The 9,226-nt window shown below is 44.5% G+C and overlaps 1 pseudogene across 1 annotated transcript; it reads left to right on the forward strand.

Annotated features, from left to right (window-relative positions):
• The first annotated feature begins 933 nt into the window (after positions 1–933).
• LOC101018053 lies at positions 934–3,251 on the forward strand (annotated as a pseudogene). Its single transcript, XR_160620.4, has one exon. The product of XR_160620.4 is annotated as a protein FAM117A pseudogene (transcript).
• The last annotated feature ends 5,975 nt before the right edge of the window (positions 3,252–9,226 follow it).

Here is a 9,226-nt window from a genome sequence, read left to right on the forward strand (position 1 = left end):
AGAGACCTAGAAGCTCAAGGTCCTTATAGACAACAAAAACCAGTCAGAGTATCAGAATCTTCCATTGGGTTCTCCTCATTAAGCAAGAGATTTACAATAAGATAGTAAATATTTAGAAGACGTCATTAAAACTTGCAGTAATGTCAAATACACACATCAGTTTAAAATTTGAAAGGGATATTAGGTCACCTTAGTGAGGGTTATTCTCATGACTCTGGTCCCTACAAAGACAGCAGAGAAGATCATAGAAAGCCAAAACTAGACCAGAGGCAATGGCTGCCACATCTCCGTCAGTGCAGGCAAAACCCAGAAAAGCCAGATGCCCTGTATTAGTCCGTTTTCACACTGCTAATAAAGACATACCTGACCCTAGGCAAGTTACAAAAGAAAAAAGTTTTATTGGACTTACAGTTCCACATGGCTGGAGAGGCCTCACAATCACGGCAGAAGGCAAGGAGGAGCAAGTCACATCTTAAGTGGATGGCGGCAGGCAAAGAAAGCTTGTGCAGGGGAACTCTCTTTTTTTTTTTTTAAACCATCAGCTGTCCTGAAGCTAATTTACTATCACGAGATCAGCTCAGGAAAGACCCGCCCCCATGATGCAATCACCTCCCACCAGGTTTGTCCCATAACACGTGGGAATTATGGGAGTACGATTCAGGATGAAATTTGGGTGGGGACACAGAACCAAACCATATCATACCCCTTCTACTGGAGATACATTTTACAATGAACAAAAGTTAAAGGACTTTTCTGAAACTTAACTGGGGCAGGGGAGAGGGGGTTGGGTGGAAACTCACAATTTCGGAGCTCCTAAAAATCTGTAAACGAAACAACTTAACAGAAGCTAAGAAGGCAGAATCAGAGAGCCCTGAGTCCAAATCCTACCTTGCTACTTTCCATCTTAGAAAACTAACTTGACGGCGTGGGGCTCGCTGGGGGGCTGAGGCAGGCAGCCGGGCGGGCCATGGCAGGGGCCGCAGCGGGCGGCAGAGGCGGAGGTGCCTGGGGGCCGGGGCGCGGAGGGTCGGGGGTGCTCCGACGGGGCTGCTCTCTCCCAGCCCCCGCCGGCTCCCCCCGGGCTGGGCTGCAGCCGCTCAGGGCCACGATCCCCTTCCAGCTGCAGCAGCCGCACCAACGCCGGGACGGGGGTGGCCGTGCAGCCAGCGTCCCATGCTCGGTGGCCCCAGAAAAGTCAGTGTCTAGGCCTCAGCCACTTCAGGTCCGGCGTACATTCTCCCTGGACACCATCCTCAGCTCCTACCTTCCGGGCCAGTGGCCATGAGATGCTGATGGGGCCTTCACCTGCTGCACCAATGACAAGGCCACCCAGACACCCCTGTCCTGGCAAGAGCTAGAAGGTGAGCGTGCCAGCTCCTGTGCACACAAGCGCTCAGCATCCTGGGGCAGCACAGACCACCGAAAAGAGATTTCCAAGTTGAAGCAACAACTGCAGAGGACAAAAGCTGAGCCGCAGTGGGAAAGAGAAGGAGCGAGGTTCCCTACTCCCAGGGGACCACGCAGTGCGGGGAGCACTGAGGGCGTCCCCTCCCAGCTTCCCCTCAGGGTCCCCTGTCTTGCGACTCAGCCCCTGCCTGCACAGGAGCCTGGAAGGGCTCAACCAAGAGCTGGAGGAGGTGTTTGTGAAGGAGCAGGGAGAAGAGGAGCTGCTGAGGATCCTTGAGATCCCTGATGGGAACCGGGCCCCAGCTCCTCCCCAGAGTGGCAGCTGTGATCATCCCCTCCTCCTCCTGGAGCCTGGCAACCTTGCCAGCTCTCCTTCCATGTCCTTGGCATCCCCCCAGCCTTGTGGCCTGGCCAGTCATGAGGAACACCGGGGTGCCGCCGAGGAGCTGGCATCCACCCCCAACGACAAAGCCTCCTCTCCAGGCCACCCAGCCTTTCTTGAAGATGGCAGCCCATCTCCTGTCCTTGCCTTTGCTGCCTCCCCTCGGCCTAATCATAGCTACGTCTTCAAACGAGAGCCCCCAGAAGGCTGTGAGAAAGTGCGTGTGTTTGAAGAAGCCACGTCCCCAGGTCCTGACCTGGCCTTCCTGACTTCCTGTCCTGACAAGAACAAAGTCCATTTCAACCCGACCAGCTCAGCCTTCTGCCCCGTCAACCTGATAAAGCCCTTCTTCCCCGGCATGGGCTTCATCTTCCGTAACTGCCCCTCAAACCCGGGGTCTCCCCTTCCCCCGGCCAGCCCCAGGCCACCACCTCGGAAGGATCCGGAGGCCTCCAAGGCCTCCCCACTGCCCTTCGAGCCATGGCAGCGCACCCCACCATCAGAAGAGTCTGTGCTTTTCCAGAGCTCCCTGATGGTCTGAGGGTCCCATCCCTGCCCCACTTTACCATAGAGACCAGTGCCTTGGTGGCAGGTCCCTCCCCAGGTCCCCTGAGATGGGGTATGGAGGGGCCCTTCCCTCTCGGCCTTTGAGCACTTTCTTTCACTTATCGTGTCAAAGTCCTGGGTCCTCTTTTTGATGGGCACTGGCCCCTCTGAACGTGATGGGACCTGCCTTCTCCACTAGCAGCTGGGCAGCTCACAACTCACACCTGTGTACCTGCCACATCCCTCACTTGGTGGAAAACACCCAGAAGGTCTGGAGTCCCTCACCCCTGGGTGTCAGTCCAAATGACTGTATAGGAGGCCCTTATTTTTGTCACAGAGCAAGCTGGCCATGAATGAAGGAGAGAGGACGCCACAGATTTCCTTCCCTCCCTTCCAGGAGACCATAAGATAGATCCCCCATCCTCTCAGCCCTATCCCCACGCCTCCCTCTCATTAGAGGAGCTGACCAAAGCAGTCCTAATGGGCCATAACACTTGACCAATTCAGCTGCTGGCAGAAGGAGGAAACAAGTGTTTTCCCAAGTGGCATTTTCATCTCGCTTTCACCCTGAATAAAGATTGTCTTAAGTAGCAGGCCAGCCCGCCCAGCCCCAGGTGGGCAGTGGGGAGGAGAGCTGGCATTCCTCCAGGTGGCAAATGGCAAATCTATACTCTCCACCCGCCCCAGGGCTGGATTGGGTTAGAAAAATGCCTATTTTTCTTGTATCGATGTAGAAACTCTATTTTCTCCCAAAGACACTATTTTTGCAGCTGTTTGAAGTTTGTATATTTTCCGTACTGCAGAGTTTACACAAAATTGAAGAATGTTAATGTTCGAGTTTTCTTATCTTGTGTTTAGAGGTTGTTTTTTGCAGATCTTGGTGTTAATAGACCAAATAAATAAATAAATATTCCCAGCAAAAAAAAAAGAAAGAAAAAAGAAAACTAACTTGACTTCTCAGAAGCACACATTCCCTGTTCGAAAATTGGAAGTGTTGTGAGGATAAAATGAAATAATGTCTGGAAGCACTTGGCACACTGCCTAGTGCATCCTGTGAATTCAAGAAAAGGCATTTACCAAAACCGAGGAGGCTATTAGTGTTGTTACCATCTCTAATTGTCCATTAACAAAATAGACACTGTATATAAAAATTTTAATCTAGTATAGCAAAGCCCTGGTCCATCTTTACCAACCTCACCACCACTTCAGACACACCAGAGGGCTGCTCATCCATTGCCTTCAAAATCGCATCAAATAGGCTATTCAGTACATTCATGCACAAAATCAACTTTAAATCTCTAAAAAGTATGGCAGAGTCTAGCAGACCTCCTATTACATAAGTTATTAAAGTCTGATCTGCCAAAGACCACTGGAGGCAAGCCAGTACTCTGACAAACTCAGATTTATCAATGTAGATGCAGCAAGGGAGGGCACAACCAAGCAAACACAGAATGCTACTCAGCAGGTAGGAGGAGGGACGCATCTTTTCTAAAGTTTGTCTTCTGTGAAAGATTCTGAGGAAGATCTAAGGGAAGCAGGGACAAGTTCTACATTGGTTGCTGTTTCTTGGGGCAAGACTAGGAAAAATAAGGATTAACTAGGGACTGGGCGCTGTTATGAGGCAAGGTTGGTTTAGCAATTGGGTGTCTCCGGTAATGGATGGGCAAAGTGGATCTGTATATTGGGTATAAAGGGAACTCTCTGTGCTATCTCTGCAACTTTTCTGTAAGTCTAAATAGTCATAATAGTCCTTTAAATATTATTATTTTAACCCTAAAACTCTTCACCAAAGGAAACTGCCACCTCACCACTCTGCTCACTGGTCCTCTGGTCTCACATTGAGTTACCAAGGAACGCCACTGGGCAGAACACTCCTGGTGTGGTTTGAAATCCTCAGTTTGGGCCGTCTCCCGAGTCACCCTTTCCAGAAGCAGATTGTACTGTTGGCTCATATTGTACTCGTGGAAAACTAAGATCCCTGAAGTTTATCCTATCTAAACTGGTAATAAGTCAACTGTCCTCTTAACCCTCCTCTCCAAACTGTACTCATGTAGCCTATTTCTTAAGCCAAGCCTAGAGCATTACTGTTAATGTTTGTCCTGTAAAGTTCCTCCTCTGTCAGTGCTATGACATAGTAGAAGAGGACTAAGAATCAGAAATTCCAGGTGCAGATTCTAGTTCTCCAACCAGTTGCATAACTTTAAACAGGCCACTCTATTCCTCTGGGTGTCATTTCTTTGTAAAATAAGCATGTTGTCACTAGACAGTCTCGAAGATTTCTCCCAGCCCTAACATCCTGTCATCTCTCCTCATGCTTCTATCACACTAGGAGTCAGACTATTGCACTAGACTTTTATCTTTATTTTATCTGCATTTTGTCTTTATTTTGCTGACGAATAAAATGATTCCGGTGTGCCAATTAAATTGACCAATATATAGCTAGAGGATTCTAGCAAGCACTTTCAGGGTCTAAACTCTCTTTTCCCTACACACAACAGCCTCCCCTTAATCTTGTTGGGTCCTCCTGCATCCTCCATCTCTCCTTTCCCCCTGCACACAAAGCTATCAAAAATCTTCTTAGCCTGCAAAAACATTTTCCGCCCCCATACAACCTTCATTAGCTACTCCATCCTGTTCCTTCTCATGCAACTTCTCAAAGGGGCTATCTGTACCCCTGTTTGCATATTATCATTTACTTATTTCTTCATCCCCTGAAAATCAGATTTATTTTCCTACGTGCTTCTAAAACTGGTTTCTCAACCAGTAAACCTAGGGACCTTGTCTCCATCATTGTCTTCATTGACCTACCTGATGCTGCATCTCTGACTCTATTTCCTTCTGCCCAGAGTTTCTCTAAGGCTTCATTTGAACTCTTCTCTTTTTTAGAAAGCTTCAACTATCATCTCTATACAAATGCCTCCCAAGTCTTCCTAACTAGCTCTGAATTTCATTCGTAAGTGACAGGATCATTTTATTGGGATACTAACTTTGGCCTCTCCCTGCATTTTCCTCTTCTGCTATTTCAAACAGGCAGCTGAGCCCTTAGAGATTCCTTATGTCAGGGCATTTTTGCTTCATGGAAATCTGAAGGCTCTTCAGCTCCCTGCTCAGCTTCTAGCCTCATTCGCTAATACAACCTACTAGATAGAAATTCTGTCCAACTGGCTATGAGCAGAGCTGTGGTAGCCGTTGTCCAGGAGTACTACTACTAACTAAAAGGCTATAAAGCAGGTAATAGGCCAGAGTGATATTTAGCAGTAGGTTAGAGCATTAACAGGCATTTTGCCAATATCTCATAAAAGTACAGAAATGTTCTCTTTTTAGCCAGAGGAAGAACAAGCGATAAAGTTTAAGAGGAGGTCTGGTTACCTAGATGTGTAAATAAATATAGTTTGTTTTAAAGCCGAGAACATTTTTTAAAATCCTTATCCATTTACATGTCATGGAAACAGTCAAAACAATCCATATGACAACTTTTTAGTGCAAACAAGAATTTGCTGCAGAGATTGCTGAAACAAAACAGAAACACACCAAGAATAAAGTGAGAAGACAGCTAAACTGAGCACTCAACACACTAAAAAAAGGAAGAAGAATCTCTCTTCATTGAAAGATGTATTTATGAACACTAATTAAATGTCTTTCAATGTTTTGTGAAACAGATGGGAACTTTATTTGTTGTAAGGATTTAGAGATAATGTAGAATTGAAGAGCAAAGCTTAAAAACCCGGAAACCCCACCACCATCACTTATTCTGCCCCCCAAAATTAATATTCAATTAAAAAACTAAATTTAGTTACATCTTTTTAAAAGACCACATTATTTATTAGTATGATAAAAGCTGAAAATTAATATATTTCTGTAGTTTTTAGACTACATTCTGAGGTTCGTCCCATTTATATTTTCTAAAACAGTGATGCTTGTGGAAAGATAGTAATTTTGAAATTGGTACCACGTGTTGCAATGTAACAGCCTTTCTGTTGAGTTAGGTCACTTATGGATTATTTAAGGACAGTTTTATTTTCTATTTCTTCTTGAATTCATTTTTCCTATGAAAGCATGTCCATGGTAACAGTTCAACATTGATGAAGAATTCCCAAAGCCACCTTGCTGGGTTGGAAATCTTACTGCCTGAGATGGGCCTGGTTTTTCAATCATGGGGGTTCATTTCAGAACATCAATTTGAGGGAAGGATGTTATGTATATGAAAATATTTTTAAACTAATCAAATAACATCTGACTCTGAGAGAAAATTACAAAATATGGCTCTAACCATCCTGGGGAGAGAAAAAGTGTGAGAGGTGTTAAATTCAGATTAGGAATGTGTCATGTATTCAGGAAGACAAACTAAGAAAGGGGACAGGAGGGAACATTAAAGAGTACAAGTTGTCCTTCATCTCTATTTTTCCCCTTATGAAAGGAAAATAAAATATTGGGACCCCAAACTCACTATGCCAAAAAGAAAAGTTAAGCTCGGAAACTGAGTCATGCAAAAACAGCTGTCTCTCCTTTTGTTCCTAAACAGCTACAAGATAGAAGTCCACATATCTTCACAGGGGGCCTCCCTCACCAGACAAATGTAAATTGACAGCTTATCTTCATGGGTGTGGGACAAGAGGAGACTAGAAATAGCCCCTCCACCCACCTTGAGATGAATGCTTATTGGACATCTTCCTCTACTCTGTTTACTTTATCTTATGTCAAATATAGACCTACTGAGTATAAGATGAATACATAATTAAAAACTCCTCTACCCGCTCCTCTTCCCATGCAACATATGGATTCAGTGAGTGCTACTCAAAGCCTCAAAAGAATGTAACCGCTTGTCTCATTTGTCTCTTTTTTTTTCTCCTTATCCTCCTGCCTGCTTTTTCCCCTTTAAGTATTAAAGCCCTCAAAATTCTCTTTGGAAAAAGTACAGGCCAAAGTGGCTTGTGTCTTCTTTCCTTGGATGCATCCTCAACCTTGGCAAAATAAACCTCTAAACTGATTGAGAACTATCTTAGACACTTTTTTGGTTTACACCCTTCTAATAGTAATCCACATTTCAGCTACACACCTGACCACTTTTAATAAGCACTAAATTTCCAACAAGTTAGATGTGGCTCTGTGATCTTTAACCCAATGGGATATAAGTAGAAGTTCCTGTAACAGTTTTCAGAAGATTTCCTAAAGGAACAATTGGTATTAGACGTTGGCCCCTTCTTACTTCTTCCTCCATCCGGCTGCTTGGATACAGATGTGATGGCCTGATCTCCATCTCGAACTATGAAGACAAGGACCTTAGGGAAGGCAGAATAAAGGCCAGAGAAGAACTCAGTCCTTGAGGACTTTGAGAAGCATTGCTACCATCCAGCCTTAGATTACTACGTTACTTTCCTAGGGTTGCCATAACAAATTACCACAAACTGGCCAGGTGCAGCAGTTTACGCCTATAATCCCAACACTTTGGGAGGCCAAGGCGGGTAGATCACCTGAGGTCAGGAGTTTGAGACCAGCCTGACCAACATGGAGAAACCACATCTTTACTAAAAATACAAAATTAGCCAGGCGTGGTGGCACATGCCTGTAATCCCAGCTACTCGGGAGGCTGAGGCAGGAGAATCACTTGAACACAGGAGGCGGAGGTTGTGGTGAGCCGAGATTGTGCCATTGCACTCCAGCCTGGGCAACAAGAGTGAAACTCCATCTCAAAAAAAATAAATAAATAAAATACCACACACTGTGTGGCTTAAAAGAGAAAAAATTTATCCTCTCATAGCTCTAGAGGCTAGAAGTTCAAAATCAACACATAACCAAGGCCATGCTCACTCTGAAGCCTCTAGGTATGGATCCTTCCTGGCCTCTCCCCTGTCTCTGGTGTTTGCTGGTGTTGGGAAAATGAATTAAAAACAAAATAGTCACTTAACCCAGAAAACCTTTCAACAAAGCTAGAAGAAAAAGAAAATTTTATTAATCAGTAAGCATGAACTAGAATGGGATGTTCATCATAGGCATTTCACAAAGAGATTGCAAACCTAGGAAACAAAATTCACTCTTTTCTACAGACGGGCCTATACAATTCATTCCATACATGTTCTCAAGATAAACAAATAACTAGTCCTTAAGTAAGAGGACTTGACTGCATCATTTGTTACACATCCTAGATTCACCTGGCAGCTGGGTGACAGTCTGTGTTTGCTGATTGGATCTACCCAAAGGAAAAATAAATTTCTCCTATCTTTGTGGCAAGAGATAGTTTTAGAGAGTGGTGCCTGCCCAAGTTAGGCTCCCACTCAGAAGAAGAAGAAGGAGAAGAAGAAGAAGACTGGGAAATAGGGGTACTATCTTCCTTAATGATTGAATTTCAAAGAGATGACTCCCAGGTAAGGGAAAAAAGACATTCCTAAAGAGAAGAAAGCTGAAAAGAAGCTTATTTACCTTTTAAAAGATTTACATAATTTCTAACAGGCAGATAAAGAATTTATAATTACAAGTTTTCTAAAGTAAATGTTCACAGGGAGAATTAAGCCTCTTATTTTTAATTTGTATTTACCCTTACACAGGCAATCCTTGGCTTGTAGTTACATCGTCCCAGTCTCTGCCTGTCATCACAAGGCACAGTCTCTATGTGTCTTTCTGTCCAAATTTCCCTCTTCTTAATAGGATACCAGTCACTGGACTAGAGTACATTGTAATCCAGTATAACCTCATCTTAATTTGATGACATCTGCAAAGAGCTTATTCCCATGTAAGGCCACATTCACATTCACAGGTAAAGAGGGGAAAGGTATCTTTCTGGGGGTACATATCTTTTGGGGGGACACAATTCAATCCACAACAATTGTCTACTTACAAAATTGTACGTAGGAGAAAAAATTCTAATTTGGGTAAGCCACCATTATTTGGGGTCCT

Source organism: Papio anubis, chromosome 6, assembly GCF_008728515.1.
Source record: "Papio anubis isolate 15944 chromosome 6, Panubis1.0, whole genome shotgun sequence".
Lineage (NCBI taxonomy): Eukaryota > Metazoa > Chordata > Mammalia > Primates > Cercopithecidae > Papio > Papio anubis.